This window comes from Silene latifolia, chromosome Y, assembly GCF_048544455.1.
Source record: "Silene latifolia isolate original U9 population chromosome Y, ASM4854445v1, whole genome shotgun sequence".
Lineage (NCBI taxonomy): Eukaryota > Viridiplantae > Streptophyta > Magnoliopsida > Caryophyllales > Caryophyllaceae > Silene > Silene latifolia.
In genome coordinates, this window is record NC_133538.1 from 368,290,407 (window position 1) to 368,312,969 (window position 22,563).

Here is a 22,563-nt window from a genome sequence, read left to right on the forward strand (position 1 = left end):
AAGATGATGCACACGTTATCACCGGTACTTTTCTTGTTAACGGTATTCATACCTTTGTTTTGTTTGATTCGGGGGCGTCTCAGTCATTTTTATCTTCGAGTCATGTTAAACGGTTGGGTTTGAGGGTATATGAGTCTGTTAGTAAGGAAGTTTTTATACCTACGGTTGAGTCTGTAACATGTGGGAGGTTATATAGGGATGTACCTATGATAGTTGGGCAAGTTGATCTACCTGTAGGCTTGCTAGAGTTTCCTTTTAGCGGTTTTGAGATGATAGTTGGGATGGATTGGTTGGGAAAGTATAAAGCTAAGATAGACTGTCATCAAAAGAAAGTGTCTTTAAGAAGTCCTAAAGGTGTTAGTGTGTCTTATCGTGGGTTTCTGGTCAAACCCAAAGTTAAGTTGATTGCAGCTGTTACTTTGAAGTCTTATCTGAGGAAGGGATGTCCTTTGATCTTGTGCCATGTGAGAGATGACCGGATAGAGAGTCCGACGGTTGATCAGATACCAGTGGTGGGAGAGTTTGAGGATGTGTTTCCGGAGGAGATTCCGGGGTTGCCACCGAATAGAGAGATAGATTTCACAGTTGAGTTGAAACCGGGGACGTAGCCAATCTCTAAGGCACCGTACCGGATGGGTCCTAAGGAGATGGAGGAGCTTAGGAAGCAATTAGATGATCTGATAGAGAAGGGATACATTAGACCAAGTGTATCGCCATGGGGAGCACCAGTCCTTTTTGTGAAGAAGAAAGATGGGAGTTTGAGGTTGTGCATAGACTATAGAGAGCTGAACCGAGTGATAGTGAAGAACAAGTATCCTTTGCCAAGGATAGATGACTTGTTTGATCAGTTGAGTGGCGCATCAGTCTTTTCCAAGATTGATTTGAGGTCGGGGTACCATCAGGTGAAGATTAGAGAGGTGGACATACTAAAGACAGCTTTCACGTCGAGGTATGGCCATTGTGAGTATGTGGTGATGCCGTTTGGGTTATCTAATGCACCGGCAGTGTTTATGGATTTGATGAATAGAATCTTCAGACAGTTTTTGGATAAGTTTGTGGTGGTGTTTATCGATGACATCTTAGTCTAATCCAAGACTAAGGAGGACCATGAGGAGCATCTGAGGATTGTGTTGCAGACTTTGAGGGAGCATGAGTTGTATGCTAAACTGTCCAAGTGCGAGTTCTGGTTAGAGGAAGTTGCTTTTCTGGGGCATGTGATCTCTAAGGAGGGAGTAGCTGTTGATCCGGCGAAGATTGAGGCAGTGACAAAGTGGGAAGCACCAAAGAATGTTGCTGAGATCAGGAGTTTTCTGGGTTTAGCTGGGTTTTACAGACGGTTTGTGAAAGATTTCTACAAGATAGCTAGACCTATGACAGCGTTGATGAGAAAAGAGAACAGGTTTCGTTGGGATGAGAGTTGTGAGACGGCGTTTTAAACATTAAAGGAGCGTTTGACCACAACTCCTATCTTAGTATTGCCTGAAGGGATCGAGAACTTTGAGGTTTATACAGATGCCTCAAAGAATGGGTTGGGATGTGTGTTGATGCAGAACGGTAAAGTGATTGCCTATGCTTCTAGGCAATTGAAGCATTATGAGGAGAACTACCCTACTCATGATCTGGAGTTGGGTGCATTGGTGTTTGCTCTCAAGATATGGAGACATTACCTTTATGGAGCAATCTTTAAGGTATTTTCTGATCACAAGAGTATCGAGTATATTTTCACTCAAAAGGAGTTGAACATGAGACAGAGGAGGTGGATGGTGCTGATTGGCGACTATGACATGGAAATTATCTACCACGAAGGGAAGGCCAATGTTGTTAAAGATGCTTTGAGTAGGAAGAGTGTACATTCTTTGTGTGCAGCTCTATCTTTGATGAGGTTGAGAGATGAGGTAGCGAAGTTTGGTATACATATGATGCAGAGAGGAGATGCTGTGGGAGATTTGACAGTACAACCTAATCTTTACGAGGATATTCGTGTTAAACAGGCTTTGGATCCTAAGATGGTTGAGTGGAGAGCTGGAGTAGAGAAAGGGACAGTGTCTCGATTCTCCATTCACACAGATGGTAGTTTGAGGTTCGATGGTAGGTGGTGTGTCCCTAATGATGAGGAGCTGAAAAAGACAATCATGATAGAGGCACATTGTACACCATATTCAGTACATCCAGGTGGTGACAAGCTATACAAGGATTTGAAGAACACCTTTTGGTGGCCTGGGATAAAGAAAGAAACAGCAGAGTTTGTGGCCCGTTGTATGACATGCCAGAGAGTTAAAGGGGAACAACGACGACCACAATGTAAGATTCAGTCTTTAGAGGTACCTGAGTGGAAGTGGGAGTCCATTTCTATGGATTTTATCGTGGGTTTGCCAAAGAGTTAACAGGGTAACAACATGATTTGGGTAATAGTGGATTGACTGATAAAGTCAGCTCACTTTGTTCCAATGAAAGATACATGGACTAAACCACAATTGGCTATGGCCTATCGAAAGAACGTGCTTAAGTTACATGGAGTCCCTAAGGATATAGTATCTGATAGAGATGCGAGATTTATATCAAGGTTTTGGAAAGAGTTGCAGGAATCGTTGGGAACAACTTTGAAGATGAGTACAGCATTTCATCCTGCGACAGACGGTCAGACTGAGAAAACGATCAAAACTCTTGAGGATATGTTACGAGCTTGTGTGATGGACTTTGGTGGTAGCTGGGAACATAGGTTGGATTTGATAGAGTTTTCTTACAACAAAAGCTACCACACTAGTATTGATATGGCACCGTTTGAGGCTTTGTATGGGAGGAGATGTAAGAGTACGATTTGTTGGGACGATAGTGCTGAGGCAGTGGTTTTAGGACCATAGATGGTACATGAGATGGTTGAACAGATTAAGATGATCAGGGAACGGATTAGAGCAGCTCAGGATAGGTAAAAGAGTTATGCAGATCTACATCGCCGAGATATAGAGTTTCAGGTTGGGGACAAGGTTCTTCTGAAAGTGTCTCCTATGCGTGGGGTAATGAGATTTAGGAAGAAAGGCAAGCTGAGTCAGAAGTTTATCGGGCCTTATGAGATCTTAGAGCGAGTTGGGGAACTTGCATATCGTCTGGCTTTACCAGCTGCGTTAGAGAGAGTGCATAAGGTGTTTCATGTATCGCAGCTGCAGAAGTATGTGAGTGATCCGTCACATGTGTTAGAGGCAGAGAGCTTAGAGCTAGATGAGTCCTTATCATATCTTGAGGTGCCTAAGTAGATTCTTGACCGAAAGGTTAGGAAGACTAGGAGAGGTGAGACAGTGTTGCTTAAGATCCTTTGGTCTAACCACGAGACCGAGGAAGCTACATGGGAACCAGAGGAAGCTATGAAAGAGCGTTACCCTTTCCTTTTTGATCAGGTATGTATGGTTATGGGGACGTAACCTTGTTTCTTTTAGGGGAGTAGGAGATGATCGCGAAGAGTTTTTAAGAGTTTTTGTACCCTTTTGTGTGTTGTGTCGGTATAGTTGTCGGGATGAGTTTGGGTTAGTAACATGTTTTATGTTGAGTTTTGTTTTGGTTGTTGAGTCGGGAGTGTTGTGGGTGTATCTTTGTTTTGTGGTGGTTTGAACTTCGGGGACGAAGTTCCTTTTAAGGATGGAAGACTGTAATACTCCGTATTTATGAGTCGTATTTATGAGTCTCTGGGTACTCTATCGAGTAGGCCTTACTCTGTCGAGTAAGGGTGAGTTGCATTTTAAAATAGTTTCTGACCTGTTGGGTACTCGATCGAGTAACTGGGATACTCGATCGAGTAAGGGGGCACTCGATCGAGTACCTTAGCTACTCGATCGAGTAGCCATTTACTGAGGGAGTTATTTCTCGGGTTTTTTTAATTATGCGATTAAGGTATATAATCTTTTCCGTCATTGTTCTAAACACTTTTCAAAACCTAAATTACTGTCAAGAGAGAAAGCAAAGTACGTTCTTCACTTTAATCGCATTGTTAGCAAATCCCGGAGTTTGGAAGGTCAGTTTTCATCGTTCGTTATACCGTTGAGATCCTTGCGTCGAGGGTAAGACCTATGTACCGTTTTTATGGTATTTCCTTTAAGTTGTTTAAACCCTAATATGGGAATTTTGGGGTTTTGTGTAGATTGTGATTTGGTAGTGTTTATGTGTTTGTATGATAGGAGGAGGTTTTGTAGAAGAGGCTTTTTGATACAGCTGTTGAGACCGTCTGATAGTTGTGCTTTCCAGGTAGGATTTCCTACTCAGTATTAGTCCCATAATGTGATGTTGATGTGTTGTGGTTGATTGAATAAAATAGTAATTGTATTGTGACGGTTTGTTGATTGTGATTGTTTGTCTCTGGTTCTCGAGGCGTGTCCTCGGCTGAGTGGGGTCACATGCGGGAGTGGCTTCACGCCCTAGTTTTGCCCTTCGTGGAACCCGCCACGGAAGGGGATGTGCACATTAATGGACAGGGTTATCGCTCATTATGAGGAGCGGGGATTTGGTAGGTACCGCTGCGGTCCCTCACTAGCAGGGCTGGTTCAGTGGACAGTCGGTGATTGAGATTGATGGGACTGATGTGATTGTGTGTGTGACGGTGTGAGATATCTGTTTATCATATTGCTGATATGTATATAGATTGTGTGATTAGTACTGACCCCGTGTTGTTGTTTGTAAAACCTGCGGTGACCCATTCGGCGATGGTGAGCAGTAATTGAGCAGGTTTGAGTTGAGTCACATGGGATTGTTTGGGGTGCCCTTCGTCGATGATAGAAGTCTTCCGCTATAGCTTAGTCGTTTAGTAAACTTTACATTTAGTTGATTAGACAGTTAGTTTGAGAACTCCTACCCGTATTTTGGGATTTTGCTTGATTTGTACTTTTCACTAAAGTTATACTATTAAATGTTGTTTCGTTATTGTCTTATGATTATCATGCCTCGGGTAACCGAGATGGTAGTATCCTTATACCTGAGTGGTCCTGGTAAGGCACTTGGAGTATGGGGGTGTTACAGTAGTAATTCCCGTCCCCTTTTTTGCAGGTTTTGCTGATGGAACGACTGCGGCTGATCGAGCCCCCAGTTAATGTGCAAGGATATCATGCTCGATCAATTGCAATGAGAACTAGGCTATACATGGTGGACTTCACTCGGGTATGCAACTACTGGGAAAATAAGTTGAAGAGTGAAGGTGGCCCCTTGATCCGATGGATTGTGCCATGGTGGCACATCAGGTCAGTTATTTGATTCTCATAGTTAGATCTGACAAGGTAAGTTCGTGTCCCTGGCTTAGAATTCATGGTTTGCATTTTTCCTAAGAGATTGATGAGGCAAGTGGGACTTAAGCAGAAAATTCCGAAGCTAGATACCATTCCACAAACTGCCTTGGCACATACTTCGGAGTCTTATCGAGAGTGGGTACATCGGTGGGCCTAGAGGAACATATGGTTCATACCAGTTCCTGTTGGCTCGTTATGGGTATCTGACTCATATTTGCAATTGAGAAAGGCTAGTACTCCTGAAGAGCGTGAGAAGTTGAGAAAGCACGAGCCCGTGGACTATAAGATCCGCGAAGTAGCAAAGGAGAACCAAAAGTACTTGACTGAAAGGAAGAAGAAGCCGAATTCCGAGTCATTCGTCCGTTGAAGAAACCGAAGACCGCCTCTGCCGAGAAGATGGTGATGGATTTAATTGGTAAGGCTAAACCACGAGAACAACCATTGGTGATTAGGTCAGAGATAACGCAAGAGCGTCCGGCTCGTGGTCGAGACAAGAAGTATTTTAAGGTTGACAAAGGCAAAGGGAAAATGGAAAAATAGCCTTAGTCATTTATTATAGTATTATTTATTATTATTTGAGTTGTAATAAATGGTGGGTTTTAGAACCTAGCCTAGCATTTATTTTCAGTATTGTGATTTTATATGTATTTGGCATATTATTAGTATTTATGGAATGATGAATAAAAGATTTATTAATTAGGAAACTCTTATGATTTTTCTTTATTATTCTTGTCGAATTTCAAATGAAAATGCAAATGTCCTTCTATTTACATTTTGAAATAACGGGTTGTACCCTGTGAAGGATTGCCTACATATTCATTAGAAAAATGAAATCAAACCTTGTGCGTAGTTCGAGTATATGTAAAATAATAATTGTTTAAAGCAAGAGCTTGTAATGAACTTTAGAAAAAAAGATGAGCATGTGCTTCACTTACTCCTATCGAAGTGCAATTTTAATTTATTTGATGATATGAGGATGACAAAATGTCGAAATGCAAGAGCAAGATGACATAAGCTTTGATTCAGCGGGCCAAGGGCCATTTTTATTTCGTGCCGCAAGAGCGACACATGGGTATTACACGAGGCGTGGTTTGTCCTATGCTAGGAGTAGTATCATTTCAGTTGGTCTAGGTTTGTTGGGTTAGCAAATTAATTCCCATCTAGGTCTGTAATCCTAACCGCACCACCTGAAAGTATGGACTTGACTAAGAACGGTCCGGCCCAATTATATTTAAGCTTTCCTCGTGGATCGACAGGTAGGAGAGCTCTGATTGATTTGAGCACCAAATCTCCTTCTTTGATGTTCCTAGGCTTAACCTGTTTATTAAAGGCTCGTTTGATACGCGCCTGATATGTCTGCACATTATATAATGCGTTCAACCTTCGTTCATCCAAGAGGATGAGTTCCTCATATCTATCCTTATTCCATCCAGCTTCTAGGATTTGACTTTCTAACAGAATGCATAGAGACGGGATCTCTAGCTCCACTGGCTGTACAACTTCCATGACGTAAGTGAAATAGAAAGGAGTTGCCCCAGTGGGCGTCCTAACTGATATGCGATATCCCCACAATGCAAATGGTATCTTGCTAGGCCAATCACGATAATTGTTGATCATTTTCTTGAGGATCATGATGACATTTTTGTTAGCCGCCTCTACCGCGCCGTTAGTTTGGGGTCTATATGGCGAGGAGTGGTGATGCTTGATCCTATATTTGGCAAGTAATTGCTCTGTCTCGGCCTGGAAATGTGATCCATTGTCACTGATGATTTCATGTGGGCAACCATATCGACAGATGATATTGGTTTGTATGAACTTTGCCCGATTTTTAGCGGTAAGGCTAGTGTAAGATGCTGCTTCAACCCATTTAGTAAAATAGTCGATAGCTAGCAAAATGAAGCAGTGACCATATTGTCTGGCATATTAATCAAAGATGCAAGTTTTGCAAGAGCGTCTGCAAATTGATTCTCTTCACGAGGTAGGTGTAGATAAGTGACATGATCGAAGAATTGTGTGACTTAATCTATCCTAGCCTGATAGGATGCTAGACATTCACTTCGGATTTTCCAAGATCCTGTAACTTGGTTAATGATCAAGGATGAGTCTCCGTGAACTCAAAGATTCTTAAAGCCTAAACTCACTGCTGCTTGTAGACTGATACGTGCGATTTATATAGACTTTTTATCCTCATATTGCACGCATTTCTATGCCCTTTGTATCGCTTTATATTGCAAAATACCCCGAATTGGCTACTTTGGTTTGTTTCGTCTTAATTGCAGAAATGGACCTAAAAGTAGTGGAATCGCATCTTATTCGTCCCATTTAGCATGCATTGTAAGAAGACCAAAATTTAGAGCCAGAGTCGTGCCTCAGAATGCGTGAAGAAGGTCTTATGAAGATGACCAGACGAGTTGAAGGCTGATCTCAGTGGGAAGTACTCGTTCGAGAGCTTCTGGAGTCCGATCGAGTGCTTTGGCAGATATTAGAGGTCGATTGAGTGATATTTATACTCGATCGAAATGAGCTTTATGGAAGAGTTCGATCGAGCGCCTCAAGTGCTCGATCGAACAGTTTGGCTGAAGAAATCCTCAAACGGGTGGTCTGAAATGACTCAACCGAGTAGTTTGCTATAATACACGGGTTGACTGATTCGTGTTTAGGTTTATTTTTGTAAAATTACACTCCCCTATATAAGGAAGTCATAATTAGGTCTAAACAGACTTCTCTACTTCTTAATCACTGCTTAATCTGTTAGCTACTCTTAATCACTTATAATCTGCTCTTAATCACGTACATTTGCTCTTAATTACTGCGGATTATTCTTTACGCTGGATTCTTTAGATTGTAATCTTTCTTCCCTCTTAATCTTTATCTAATACTTTGCTTGTTCTTATTTTTCGTTCTCTTATTATTATCCTTGCTTTCGTTTGTTTATGGTTAATCTCAATTTCTTTACTATGTCTTCTCTTAGCATCGTCATGATTATTGTTATTATCGTTAATCTTAAAAACATGAGTAGCTAATCTCCTTATGTTAGGATTTGGGGATCCATGGTAGTGATGAGATGATGTAGTAAATAGACTAGGTAATTTACTTGTGAGAATCTGTCACCATAGCAATATAACGGTAACATATTTAGTTGAGTGCATGCTTCTAAATGACATTAATTTGGTTAACTTTGTTCCTGGATTGGAAGATTGGAATTAAAAGACCTGCTATGAACAGTAGACTACCCTAATGAGGACGGAAGTTAAGTTAGTGGAAATCTAGGGTGGATAGCGGACCGGAAGGACCTTTCCCTTGCCCTTCTCACAGTAGATTGTGTAGGCTATTTATGACTGAGTCGATAAACTGCCATGGAGAACCGAAATCATAGGATACTTCTTTTTTCTGATCACCTATCTACTATTTTCTTGCTTTATTGCTCTTGCTTTATTTCTCTTGCCCTTTAATCTTGCCCTTTAATCTTTAGTAGTTTTAGAAACCAAATTCAAAACCCCCCATTTGTGACTTAGATAGATGGACTTACAGATAGATACCTTGCCTCCCTGTGGAGATCGACCCTACTTATCACTAGCTTCTGTTAATTATATTTAGGTATTTATTTTTGGTACATACCGTCCGTATCAAATTTTGGCGCCGTTGTTTGGGAGGCAATAGTCTGTCTATCTGTTCTTGTTTCGTTTATTTCTTTTGGTCTCAGGGAAGTTTTATTCCTTGAGACAGTTCTCACTTATTTCCTTCGGTGTTGTTTATGCCCAGGTCAAACAGGTCAGAATTAGTTCCTGCTGATCCTGAGCCAGAGATATCTTTTCGGCATAGACTAAGACAGCAAATGAAGATTCAAAAGGAAGACTTGAGTACTTAGGAACCCGAGCTACAACATTTTCTTTTTGCAGAAGATCCGTCTTGTGATGAAGACAACTCTATTTCTGCTATAAAGCCAGTAAAGATACCTAATATTGCGAGTCACTCAGAGCCTACAGCTGCCTCAATCCCTAAAGGTTTCAGTCTTGCGACCGAGGATGGTAATACTTTCGACATTCGACTGTCCCATATTAATTTGGTCAAACGGAATCTGTTTTAGGGTATGGCGGGTGAAGATCCGCGTAAACATATGGAGGTCTTTACTGACTATTGCTCTAGCATTCCTGCCACTAAGGGAGTGACCCAGGATAAGATTAAGGAAGTCCTGTTTCCTTTCTCTTTGACCGACGGACCCGTGGGTGGCTCACTGATCTTGATCGTGCTGCATCCGGTATTACTAACTGGGAGAGCCTGGGCCTTGCTTTTTATAAAAGGTATTTTCCACCACAACGAACTAATCAGCTGAGAGGGAAAATTACAAGTTTTAAGCAGACACTTGATGAGAACTTGTATGAAGCTTGGTGCCGTTTCAAAAGGTTGGTGAGGTCTCTTCCTCATCATGGTTTTGATCAGTGGTTTTTATGCAACCAGTTCTATAATAGGTTGTATGATGACCACCGTGTTGTACTGGACGCCTCATCTAATGGGCGATTTCAGAAGAACAATGACGATGATAAAGGATGGGGTATCATAGAAGAAATGGCTACCCATTGTGCTAAGTATGGGAACCTGAGAGGAGGTATTTGTACTGTCTCTTCAGTAGATAGTGAAGTTGTGTAATACTCCGTATTTATAGTCTTAGGGGTACTCTATAGAGTAGCCCTTACTCTGTCGAGTAAGGGTAAGTGTCGCAGCAAAATAGTTTCTGACCTGTTGGGCACTCGATCGAGTAGCTCGGGCACTCGATCGAGTAGGGGGGTACTCGATCGAGTACCTTGGGTACTCGATCGAGCGCCCGGTTTTACGGGGGAGTTTTCGCGGGTTTTGTTAATTATGCGATTAGGGTATTTAAACCAATTCGTCTTTGTTTTAAAACACTTTTACCAAAACCTAAAACCTGTTTAAGAGAGAAAGCAGCAGTTCTTCTTCCTAATCGCATCCTTAACGATTCCGAGTTCGACGGTCGATTCTCGTTGTTTTTCGTGTTGTTGGATTCCTTGCGTCGAGGGTAAGCTTCTAGCATAATTTTTATAATGTTTTGCTAGTTTTGGTCAAACCCTAATTTAGGGTTTGGGGGTTTTATGAGTAAGTAAGTAATTGGTAGCCTTTATGTGTTATGTGTGATAGGAGGAGAATTCGTAGAGGAGCCGTTTTGAGACAGCTGTTTAGATCGTCTGCGTGTTTGCTTTCAGTAGGATTTCCTACTCGGTATTAGTCCCATAATGGGATATTGGTGATGTCTTTGTAGTTAGCTGTTTGATTGTGATTGTGATTGTGATTGTGATTGTGATTGTGATTGGTTGTGATGGTTCTCGAGATGCGTTCTCGGCTGAGTGGGGTCACTTGCGGGAGTGATCTCACGCCCTAGTTTCGCCCTTCGTGGAACCCGCCACGAAAAGGGATGTGCACATTAATGATACAGGGTTATCGCTCGTACGATGAGCGGGGCTTAGGTGGAACGGCTGCGGTCCCCCAGCGGCAGGGTGTCCAAAGTGGACGGTCGGTGTTGAGATGATGATGGGAGTTGGTGTTGTGTGTGTGTGATTCAAATTGTCTGTTTGCCTTATTGTTATTATCTGTTTGATTGTGTGATTAGTCTTGACCCGGTGTTGTTTTGTAAAACTGCGGTGATCCATTCGGGGATGGTGAGCGGATATTGAGCGAGATATAGAGATGGTACTGGATAGGCCGGGATGGCCACGACATGACGATAGAGTCTTCCGTTTGTAGTTTAGTCTTTATTTACATTTCATTTGAGAACAATTAGTTGGAATAATGTATTGTACTTTCAGTTGGTTTGAGGATTGTAACTTTTCATTAAAGCACTTATAATAAATGTTGTTTCTATTTTGTCTATTTGATTATCATACCTCGGGCAACCGAGATGGTGATGTCTTCATACCTGAGTGGTCCCGGTAAGGCACTTGGAGTATGGGGGTGTTACAAATGGTATCGGGCGACGATCCCGAAACCCGTAACCAATGAACTTAATGAACATAGGGAGTCAATTAAAATGAACCCGGGGTAAAAGTTGTAGGAGCTAGTGCAAAGGCTTGGGAGACGTCCTAAAGTCGCGAGGGGTCGCCCTACAGCTTTGAACCGGTCACGTGGGGTAAATATGTGTTGAGTCATGTGTGTGCTTAGTAACTTGTGTAACAATGTGATGGAATGTGATGATGGATGGATGTTTAAAATTGAAAGTTGATGAGATGAAAGGAAGGTGATGATATGTATATAAACATTGTTGATAGCATGATGGAATGTTTTATAACGTGGCAATTAATAGCATGAATGTTATGATGTAATGTGATTTTATAAAGTTATCATGTTAGTATATGACGTAATATGCGGGTAGCTTTTACGTATTAGTGATACTTGATCGAGTGAGGCTGACTCGATCGGGTAGGTTTTTGGCAATTTCGAGGCCAGAATCGAGTTTTGGGGCACTCGATCGAGTAACTGGGGGTACTCGATCGAGTAGGGGGCCACTCGATCGAGTAGCAAAGATACTCGATCGAGTGGGTTAGAGATCAGAAGGTCTGTTTGGTTCTGGAGTTTGGGTACTCGATCGAGTACATAGGGGCACTCGATCGAGTAGCCCGTCACTCGATCGAGTGGGTTTGGGTACTCGATCGAGTGGGTTCTGGGCATCGTGCTTTGAAGTTTAGTACGTATGTTCATATCTACCCTTTCTTATATATGTATAGTTTCAAGATGCCGCCCAAGAGAAATGCCTTGTATGCACGAGCTGAGGTTATGACCCCAGATGATATCGTTAAGATGCTAGAGCACCAGGATGCTCTTACCGAGACCTTGAAGAGAGTGAATGAGGAAAAAGATAAGAGTAAGGAGAGGGAGGTTGATCCTTCTAAGATCAGTCTCTACATTGCGAGGTTTAACCCGAAAGAATACAAGGGGATTGAGGAACCTAACTTTCTTGATAGTTGGTTGAGGGAGATGGAGAACATCTTGGATTTGGTGCGTTGTCCCGATGAGATGAGAGTGGAGCAGGCTGCATTTTATCCGAGAGAGGCGGGTAAGTGGTGGGATTCAGTGAAGGTGAGCGCTAAGGATATATACATCAACCAAGGCTTACCCGCAATACCTTGGGGAGAGTTTCGTAGAGTCGTGAGGAAGGAGTTGGACCGGAGCATGTGAGGAGTAAGTTGAGGGAAGAGTTTGATAAGTTTAAGATGTCACCGAGATGTCTGTGGCCGAGTACTACAGGCGTTCAATGAGAAATCTAGATATCTTTGAGGATATGGGTTTGAGTGAAGAGATTCTGGCTTTGAGGTTTGAGCGAGGGCTAACTGCGAAAATTATGGATAAGTTACCCGTGGGAGTCCTTACGACGTAAAGGAAGCATATGAGAGGGCCGGGAGAGCCGAGAGGCTAGTGGAGATGGCTCGGAGAGGTCGGGAGGAGAGAAGAGGAAGTCTGAGAGTGAGGGTGGTGGCCAATCTAATTTCAAGAAAGGCAACCATAATCAATCTAAGGGATTTTCTTCGGGATCTGGATTTAGTGCTGGAACTTCCTTTGGGCGTGGCCGAGGGAGTGTGAGTAATAGTTGGGGAGTGACCTGCTTTGGATGTGGTGGCGTAGGCCACAAGAGGCATGAGTGCACGAGTGCACCCGGATCTTTTCGAGACCCGCACGAGCTTCGCGAGCAATGGACCCCGGGCCGGATCATGGCCAAACCGAGGAGGCCAGAGCTACCAGAGTGGAGGCAACCGCAACGGCGGTAATTCTTATCAGAAGACACCGACGAACAACAACAATCAAGGGTCGGGTGCTAAGCCGACCGCATCAAGCTAAATCTTGTCCGGGAGGTGGGCGAAGACCGATGGCAAGTTGTTCATGATGGACAAGACGGCGGCCGAGGAGGATGCGCATGTTATCACCGGTACATTCCTTGTTAATGGTATTCCTACGTTTGTTTTGTTTGATTCGGGGGCTTCTCGGTCGTTTGTGTCTTCGAGTCATGTAAAACAGTTGGGTTTGAGAGTATATGAGTCTGTTAGTGAGCGAGTTTTCATACCTTCGGGTGAGTCTGTACCATGTGGGAAGTTATTTAGAGATGTGTCTTTGATAGTTGGGCAAGTCGATTTCCCTGTAGACTTGTTAGAGTTTCCTTTTAATGGCTTTGAAATGATAGTTGGGATGGATTGGTTAGGAAAGTATAAGGCTAAGATAGACTGTCATCAAAAGAAAGTGTCCCTAAGAGGTCCTAAGGGTGTTAGTGTGTCTTACCGTGGGTTTTTAGTCAAACCCAAGGTTAAGTTGATTGCAGCTGTTACCTTGAAGTCTTATCTGAGGAAGGGATGTCCTTTGATCCTGTGCCATGTGAGAGATGATCGGATAGTGAGTCCAAAGCGATTGATGAGATACTGTGGTGGGAGAGTTTGCGGATGTTTTTCCGGAGGAGATTCCTGGGTTGCCACCGAAGAGGGAGATAGATTTCACCGTAGAGTTGAAGCCGGGATTTGGGGCCAATCTCTAAGGCACCGTACCGTATGGGTCCTAAGGAGATGGAGGAACTTAGGAAGCGGTTGGATGATTTGATAGAGAAGGGATACATTAGACCAAGTGTATCGCCTTGGGAGCACCGATTACTGTTCGTGAAGAAGAAAGATGGGAGCTTGAGGTCGTGCATAGATTACGGGAGTCGAACCGTGTGACGATAAAGAACAAGTATCCTTTGCCAAGAATAGATGACCTGTTTGATCAGTTGAGTGGTGCAACAGTCTTTTCTAAGATTGATTTGAGGTCGGGGTACCATCAGGTGAAGATTAGAGATGTGGATATACCGAAGACGGCTTTCACGTCGAGGTATGGCCACTATGAGTATGTGGTGATGCCGTTTGGGTTATCTAATGCACCGGCAGTATTTATGGATTTGATGAACCGAATCTTCAGACAGTTCTTGGACCAGTTCGTAGTGGTGTTTATCGATGATATCTTAGTCTATTCTAAGACTAAGGAGGAGCATGAGGAGCATCTGAGGATCGTGTTGCAGACCTTGAGAGATCATGAGTTGTATGCTAAGCTGTCCAAGTGCGAGTTCTGGTTAGAGGAAGTTGCTTTTCTGGGGCATGTAATCTCTAAAGATGGAGTAGTCAGTGGATCCGCAAAGATTGAAGTTGTGACAAAGTGGGAAGCACCGAAGAATGTCGCTGAGGTGAGGAGTTTCTTGGGTTTAGCTGGATATTACAGACGGTTCGTGAAAGACTTCTCCAAGATAGCTAGACCGATGACGGCGTTGATGAGGAAAGAGAACAGGTTTCGTTGGGATGAGAGTTGTGAAAAGGCGTTCCAAACCTTAAAGGAGCGTTTGACCACGCTCTCCGTCCTAGCATTACCCGAAGGGAGCGAGAATTTCGAGGTTTATACGAGACGCTTCAAGAATGGGCTAGGATGTGTGTTGATGCGAGAATGGTAAAGTAATTGCCTATGCTTCTAGGCGATTGAAGCCTTATGAGGAGAACTACCCTACTCATGACCGGAGTTGGGTGTCTTTGTGGTGTTTGCTCTCAAGATTTGGAGGCATTACCTTTATGGAGCAATCTTTAAGGTATTTTCGGATCACAAGAGTCTCAAGTACATCTTCACGCAGAAGGAGTTGAACATGAGACAGAGGAGGTGGATGGAGTTGATTGGAGATTATGACATGGAAATCATCTACCATGAAGGGAAGGCCAATGTTGTTCTTGATGCTTTGAGTAGAAAGAGTGTGCATTCCTTATGTACACTCTATCTTTGATGAGGCCGAGGAGGAGGTAGCGAGTTTTGGAATTCATATGATGCGAAAAGGAGATGCCATGGGTGATATGACGGTACATATGGAGTTTTATGATGACATTCGGGATAAGCGGGCTTTGGATCCTAAGATAGTTGAGTGGAGAGCTGGAGTAGAAAAGGGACAGGTGTCCGGTTTTCCATTCATACAGATGGTAGTTTGAGGTTTGATGGTAGGTGGTGTGTGCCTAATGATGAGGAGTTGAAAAAGACAATCATGACAGAGGCTCATTGCACACCATATTCAGTTCATCCAGGTGGAGACAAGCTATATAAGGACTTGAAGAACACGTTTTGGTGGCCTGGGATGAAGAAAGAGACAGTTGAGTTTGTGTCCCGTTGTTTGACATGCCCGAGAGTTAAAGGGGAACAGAGAAGACCACAAGGTAAGATTCAGTCTTTGGAAGTGCCCGAGTGGAAGTGGGAATCCATTTCCATGGATTTCATTGTGGGTTTGCCGAGGAGTCAACAAGGTAACAATATGATTTGGGTGATAGTGGATCGTTTGACCAAGTCACTCACTTTGTTCCAATGAAAGATACATGGACTAAGGCACAATTGGCTATGGCCTATCGAAAGAACGTGCTTAAGTTACATGGAGTCCCTAAGGACATAGTGTCCGACAGAGATGCGAGGTTTATATCGAAGTTTTGGAAAGAGTTGCGGAATCGTTGGGAACAGACTTTGAAGATGAGTACAGATTTCACCCCGCGACAGATGGGCAGACAGAGAGAACAATCAAGACCCTTGAGGATATGTTGCGAGCTTGTGTGATGGATTTTGGTGGTAGGCCGGAGCAGAGGTTGGATTTGATAGAGTTTTCTTACAACAACAAATATCACACCAAAGATTGGTATGGCGCCGTTTGAGGCTTTGTATGGGAGGAGATGTAGGAGTCCAATCTGTTGGGACGATAGCGCCGAGGCAATGGTCTTAGGACCAGAGATGGTACATGAGATGGTGGAAAGATTAAGATGATCGGGGAACGGATGAGAGCGACCCAGGATCGACAAAAGAGTTATGCGATCTACATCGTCGGGACATCGAGTTTCGAGTTGGGGACAAGGTTCTTCTGAAGGTATCTCCGATGCGTGGAGTTATGAGATTTGGGAAGAAAGGCAAGTTAAGTCAGAAGTTTATAGGGCCTTATGAGATCTTAGAGCGAGTCGGGAAGTTGCTTATCGTTTGGCGTTACAACAGCATTGGAGAGAGTGCACAATGTGTTTCATGTATCGCAGCTGCGGAAGTATGTGAGCGACCCGTCACATGTGTTAGAGGCAGAGAGCTTAGAGCTGGATGAGTCCTTATCATACCTTGAGGTGCCTAAGAAGATCCTAGACCGGAAGGTTAGGAAGACCAGGAGTGGGGAGACAGTGTTGCTTAAGATCCTTTGGTCTAACCACGAGACTGAGGAAGCTACATGGGAGGCAGAAGATATCATGAAAGAGCGTTACCCTTTTCTCTTTGATCAGGTATGTATGGTTACGAGGACGTAACCTTGTTTCTTTTTTAGGGTAGGAGAGGATCGCGAGAGTTTTTAAGAGCTTTTACACCCTTCTTTTTCATGTTGTGTCGGTATGTTGTCGGGATAAGTTGGGTTAGTGTCATGCTTTACGTTGTGTTTTGTTTGACCTTCGAGTCGGGAGGCTTATGGGAGTACCTTTGGTTTGGTAGTGGTTTGAACTTCGGGGACGAAGTTCCTTTTAAGGAGGGAAGACTGTAATACTCCGTATTTATAGTCTTAGGGGTACTCTATAGAGTAGCCCTTACTCTGTCGAGTAAGGGTAAGTGTCGCAGCAAAATAGTTTCTGACCTGTTGGGCACTCGATCGAGTAGCTCGGGCACTCGATCGAGTAGGGGGGTACTCGATCGAGTACCTTGGGTACTCGATCGAGCGCCCTTGTTTTTACGGGGAGTTTTCGCGGGTTTTGTTAATTATGCGATTAGGGTATTTAAACCAATTCGTCTTTGTTTTAAAACACTTTTACCAAAACCTAAAACCTGTTTAAGAGAGAAAGCGGCGAGTTCTTCTTCCTAATCGCATCCTTAACGATTCCGGAGTTCAGACGGTCGATTCTCGTTGTTTTTCGTGTTGTTGGATTCCTTGCGTCGAGGGTAAGCTTCTAGCATAATTTTTATAATGTTTTGCTAGTTTTGGTCAAACCCTAATTTAGGGTTTGGGGGTTTTATGAGTAAGTAAGTAATTGGTAGCCTTTATGTGTTATGTGTGATAGGAGGAGAATTCGTAGAGGAGCCGTTTTGAGACAGCTGTTTAGATCGTCTGCGTGTTTGCTTTCCAGGTAGGATTTCCTACTCGGTATTAGTCCCATAATGGGATATTGGTGATGTGCTGTAGTTAGCTGTTTGATTGTGATTGTGATTGTGATTGTGATTGTGATTGTGATTGGTTGTGATGGTTCTCGAGATGCGTTCTCGGCTGAGTGGGGTCACTTGCGGGAGTGATCTCACGCCCTAGTTTCGCCCTTCGTGGAACCCGCCACGAAAGGGGATGTGCACATTAATGATACAGGGTTATCGCTCGTACGATGAGCGGGGCTTAGGTGGGAACGGCTGCGTCCCCCATCGCGGGCTGGTCCAAAGGACATCGGTGTTGAGATGATGATGGGAGTTGGTGTTGTGTGTGTGTGACAGCCAGTTAATTGTCTGTTTGCCTTATTGTTATTATCTCTTTTTGATTGTGTGATTAGTACCGACCCGGTGTTGTTTTGTAAAACCTGCGGTGATCCATTCGGGGATGGTGAGCGGATATTGAGCAGTATAGAGATGGTACTTGGATAGTCAGGGATGGCCACGACATGACGATAGAGTCTTCCGCTGTAGTTTAGTCTTTATTTACATTTCATTTGAGAACAATTAGTTGGAATAATGTATTGTACTTTCAGTTGGTTTGAGGATTGTAACTTTTCATTAAAGCACTTATAATAAATGTTGTTTCTATTTTGTCTATTTGATTATCATACCTCGGGCAACCGAGATGGTGATGTCTCCATACCTGAGTGGTCCTGGTAAGGCACTTGGAGTATGGGGGTGTTACAAGTTGTGGCTCAGCTGGAAGCCATGAATACTCGTTTTGATAAGCTAGAGTTGCAAGTTGCTGGTGATCAACAAATGGTTAACTTGTTGACTAGACAGGAAGCCGTTACTTGTGAGAGATGTAGGAGTAATGACGGTTACACTGCTGTTGACTGTCTAACAGAGAAGGAGCAAATCCTTGCCTTTTCACAATATAGGCAAGGAGGAGGTTCCTATTATAATAATCAGAGTGGAGTCCATCCCAAATTGAGATGGACTAGTCAGAATTAGCTAAATCCTACCCCTCCTCTGCAGCAGCAACAAGCTTATATTCCTCCTCACAAAGCTCAACAAGGCTTTCACAAGCCTTCATCCTTTCCACCCACATCAAGGAGCGTCTTCTAGTGGAGTTAGTGAGTTAGCTGAGTTGAAGTCGATGATCCAATCATTGACTAAGCAGTTACAGATGAGTGACCAACAATAAGAAGCATCAATAAAGTCACTCGAGACCCAAGTAGCTCAACTGGCCGCTAGCCAATCTACAAGGAAGTCGGGTAACTTACTGTCTCAATCTGAAAAGAATCCAAATGAGACGCTAAATCTGATAAATTTGCGTAGTGGTCTTTCTTTTGAAGGACCCAAAATGTCAACTATTGAGGACATATCATACCCGGAAAGCGATGTTGCAGGCAGTGAACAGTCATCCATTGACGAACCTATGCTTAATCCGAAGAAAATACTCGATCGACTCATTTATAGAGGTCGATCGAGGGGAATTGCTGAAAATAATACTCGATCGAGTGATATTTTGGATCGATCGAGTAAAGTTGATAATCAGGGATTCGATCGAGAGGGTGAAAGTCCTCGATCGAGTGTAATTTCTGAGAAAAGTGTTCGATCGAGTGAAATTATGCCTCAATCAAGCAATGCTGATGAAGAAGATTTCGATCGAGTAGCTGACAATGCTCGATCGAGTGAAAAAGTTGTTGAAAGACCTCGATCGAGAGGTAAAAGAGACCGATCGAGTAGAAATGAGTTTGACCTTGTCGAGACATTGGAAGAAAGAAATAAAGGGCTCGAAATTCCTTTCATGGTGCCCTTTCCAAGGCGATTTCAGAATAATAAGGCCAACCAACAGTTCGGGAAGTTTGCTGAGATCCTGAAGAGCCTTCATGTCAACGTTCCTTTCGCCGAATTGCTTACCCAGGTACCCTCTTACATGAAGTTCATGAAAGAAATTTTACTGCGTAAGAGACATATAAATGACCACGAAATGGTGGCTTTGACTGAAGTGGGGACCGCCTTAGTTCAGAATAAGACACCACCCAAACAATCAGACCCGGGTAGCTTTTTAATTCCTTGTCATATAGGGACCCACTTGATTGACAACGCGCTATGCGACTTAGGAGCTAGCGTGAGTGTCTTGCCTTTGCCTCTTGCTAAGAGACTCGGTTTGACCAAGTTTAATTATAATAATATGACCGTTCAGATGGCAAACCATAGTATATCACGACCACTAGGAGTAATAGAGGACATACCGGTGAAGATCGAGAGATTCTTTATTCCCGTAAATTTTATGGTCTTAGACGTACCCGAGGACACTCATACCCCTATTATCTTAGGGCGACCATTGCTTGTTCTTTTTTGGTTGTTCTTATTTTTCGTTCTCTTATTATTATCCTTGATTTTGTTTGTTTATGATTAATCTCAATTTCTTTACTATGTCTTCTCTTAGCATCGTCATGAATATTGTTATTATCATTAATCTTAAAAACATGATTAGCTAATCTCCTTATGTTAGGATTAGGGGATCCGTGGTAGTGATGAGACGATGTAGTAAATAGACTAGGTAATTTACTGAGAATCTGTCACCATAGCAATATAACTGTAACATATTTAGTTGAGTTCACGCTTCTAAATAACATTAATTTGGTTAACTTTGTTCTTGGATCGGAAGATTGGAATAAACAGACCTGCTATGAATAGTAGACTACCCGAATGAGGACGGAAGTAATGTTAGTGGATCTAGGTGTTGGAGTAGTGTCTGATACGTGCCTAATGTATAGTCTTTTTAGCCTATTTCAGCACGTATTCCAATGCAATTCTATACTGTTTTTATGGTATTTTGCCCCGAATTGGCTACTTTGGTGTATTTTGTCCTTTTTGTAGGAATGATCGCGAAAGTAGTGGAACCACACTCCTTTTTATCCTGTTTGCATGCATTTAGAGGAGACGGGATTGTCCCAGAGTGAGACGCTGCATTTGGAAGCGTCGCGGCACGCATTACGAGACAGTTGGGTGAAGACGTGAGCTGAAATGAAGACATAGTCACTCGATCGGGCTATTTACCAGTCGGTCGAGTGGTTTCTACACCCCCTGATGGTCGATCGAGCTTTCTCGATCGATCGAGTAAGCCGTACACAAAGACCAAGTCCTCGATCGAGTAACCCATTGGTCGATCGAGTGACTTTTGCTGAGAATTTGGTCGATCGAGTGGTTTAATCCACTCGATCGAGTGGTTTCGACATTATGGGCTTTTAATCAGTCCGTGTTTTATTTATTTCCGCACAAACTCTTTGTTTGTTTGGCTATTTAACCTATGGTTTACTAGGTTATTAAGATCTCCTTTTTACTATCTCATAGACTATAAAACTTTTCACTGTAAACCTTGCTACGTTACTTTGCTTTTCTCCACTGCTACTTTACTTTGGATTATTATTGCTCGGATTCCGTTGTTCTTTACGCCGGATTCGCACTGATTGTAATCCTTTCTCTCCCTTATTTAATAATAATCATTTGTTGCTTTAATTTCTCATTTGTGTTCTTATTTCCCTTTGCCCTAATTTTCATTATTGCGATTTGTTGTTCATTCATTATGTTTTTACTTTGGTAAATTATTTCTTTGTTAGCTTAATCGCCGATATGAGTAGCTAAATTCCTTTCATGTTGGGATTAGGGAATCTACGGTAGAAAGATGACAATTTAGTAGATGAATTAGGCGAATTGATCACGAGACTCTGTCACTATAGCAATTTAACTGTAATTCCCGACCTAGTTGAGTGCACGCTTCTATGTCACCCATTAAACTGGCTAAAATTAATCCTGGATCGAAAGATTGGACTAAATAGGCCTGCTATAAACAGTAGACTACCCTAATGAGGACGAAAGTTAAGTTAGTGGTATTTTAGGATAGAAAGTGGACCGAAAGGACCTTTTAACATCCGTCTCACATTAGTTCGTCTCGAATCATTTACGATTGAGTTATCGGACTACCGTAGTGAACCGAAATCCCGACATGTCCCTCTCTTCTTGATAGTTTAATCATATTTTATTGCTTTTATTACTCTTTGCCTTATTTCTCTTCCCTTCAGACTTCGTAGTTTAGACCAATTTCAACCAAACCCCCAATTGTTACCATAGGATTAGAAATAGACAGCTATAGTTACGTTACCTCCCTATGGATTCGATACTCGACTGCCTCTGCTACATTTTAGTTGAGACCGTTAGGTTTTATTTTTGATAGGGTTGCGATAGCCGTGTCAAATTTTGGCGCCGTTACCGGGGAGGCGACTGTTCAAATTATTAGTTGCTTTATTTTTAGTCCTTTTCAGTCTAAGGGACACCCGTTCCTTAGACTATTCTTATTTTCTGTTGTAGTTTCTTCTTATGCGCAGGTCGCAAGGTGGTCCACTACTACCATTCGATCCTGAGATTGAAAGATCTCTGCACGTAAAGAGGAGATTGTTTCAAGATCAACAGTTAGAGGAAGAGTCTAGTTCTCGTTCCAACTTTTATGAGAACGAACTGTTCGAGGACAACCCACCGTCTTCTCCAGTTTCTAATTCAGCAGTTGAAACCATTATTTTTCCAGACTTTCCCGAAATGGCCGAAGAAGCGACCATTGCCAGTCATTCTGAACCCACAGCTGAGGATCTTTACAAAGGGTTCGAGCTACCAGGGGAAGCTCAGAAATTCGAGCCGAAACCTTCTTACCTTAATATGGTAGAGAAGAATCAGTTCGGTGGGGCTGCAAACGAGGATGCAGCGAAGCACATGGAGACTTTTATTGATTACTACTGCTCCATACCCCCACCTGCTGGCGTGACAGCTGATCAGATAAAAGAAACCTTGTTCATTTTCTCACTCCGCGATGCTGCGAGGGAGTGGTATAAGGATTTGGACCGAGCTGCTCATGCCATAACTGATTGGAATTTATTGGCTTTAGCGTTCTATAAGAAGTACTTTTCTGCATCGAGGACTATTGCCATTAGAGCTCAGATAACGAGCTTCAAACAAGGGCCTGACGAGAACTTTCACGAGGCATGGACTCGATTTAAGAAGCTAGTGCGAACCATACCGCACCATGGTTTCGAAAAGTGGAGTCTATGCAATCATTTCTATAATGGATTGTATGACGATCGAGAGAGCCATTTTGGATGTCTTT

At 42.9% G+C, this 22,563-nt stretch overlaps 1 non-coding gene across 1 annotated transcript; it reads right to left on the reverse strand.

The window, feature by feature from the left end:
* Positions 1-9,591: 9,591 nt before the first annotated feature.
* Positions 9,592-9,697, reverse strand: LOC141636396 (small nucleolar RNA R71). Its single transcript, XR_012541012.1, has one exon. It is a non-coding gene; the product is annotated as a small nucleolar RNA R71 (small nucleolar RNA).
* Between the last annotated feature and the right edge of the window lie 12,866 nt (positions 9,698-22,563).